Source organism: Callorhinus ursinus, unplaced genomic scaffold (genome assembly GCF_003265705.2).
Source record: "Callorhinus ursinus isolate GAN/ISIS: 27379988/994484 unplaced genomic scaffold, GSC_fseal_2.0 scaffold16, whole genome shotgun sequence".
Lineage (NCBI taxonomy): Eukaryota > Metazoa > Chordata > Mammalia > Carnivora > Otariidae > Callorhinus > Callorhinus ursinus.
In genome coordinates, this window is record NW_027397078.1 from 9,959,145 (window position 1) to 9,960,340 (window position 1,196).

Sequence of the window (1,196 nt, forward strand, 5' to 3'; positions counted from 1 at the left end):
CTATAGAAATTGGATAATTTCTATTGATGTAGCTATAAATTCACTGATTCTTCTATCATCTCCAGTGTGCTCTTGAGCCCCTTCAATGAGTTTTTCTAAAAATAATATTCTAATTTTTTTCAGTTCTAGAATTTTCATTCAGTTGTGTCTTATGTTGCTTTGCTGAGACTTCTTATTTTTTCATTTGTTTCAAGATGCCTATCATTATTCATTGTAACATTTTTATGATGGTTGTGTTAAAAGCCCTGCCAGATAATTCTGGTATCTCTCTCACCCTGAAGTTGGCATCTGCTGATCCTCTCTTCTTGTTCTAGTGGAGATTTTTTTTTTTACCTGGTTCTTGGTACGATGATTTTCAGTTGTATCCTGGATAACTTGCATATTGTGTTCTGAGACTGTGGTTCCTATTTCATCTTGTTATTCATTACTGCCAAGCCACGATGACAGCCTGGGCTTTGTTCATGACACAGCATCTGCAGATTTCCACTGGTCAGGAGGAGAAGAGATACTGGCTCAGAACTGCTGGCGAGGATGGGATTGAGGGCTCTGCTAAAATACTCCCTCCACAGGTGCCCACCTGCTGATAGAGGGACCTGTCTCATTACTGCTAAGCCAGGATGGTAGGCAGGGCTCTGCTCACACACAGTCTCTGTTGACCACTACCTATCAGGAGACAGGGTTGCTGCTATATTACTGCCAGACTGGGTTGGTTGAGAGGGGTGTGTTCGCACAGTCCTAGTGTTGGCGGTCATGCACAGTGGCATTGGGGATGACACATGTTTTTTGTGGCATTCAGCTGGTGTAAGGGTCACGTGTCAAAAGGATTTTATTTTGGAAGGGTTTCCAATCTCCCAGTTTTTCATGTAGAGAGAAAAGGCTTCTCTTGTCTTATTGATTTGATTTGACTTCTCTGTGCTTGGTGTTTCTGGCTTGTGAGCTTCCGTGGTATCCAGGCCAGGATAGAGAGGTCACTCCTCAAATCCCAAGATTCCTAGACAAACCACTTTAAAAAAAAAAATCAATGCCTTCCGAGGTTTGCTTCAGGTAGTTTTTCCAGAGTTTTTAGGAATAAGGTGAAATATGTTTACTCCATTTTGTCTGAAAGTTCAATGTTAGAAATCCCACTTATTTTAATAAGGAAAATGATGATGTGTTCCATCTCAACCTAACATACAGAAGGAATATCCACAGAGAGA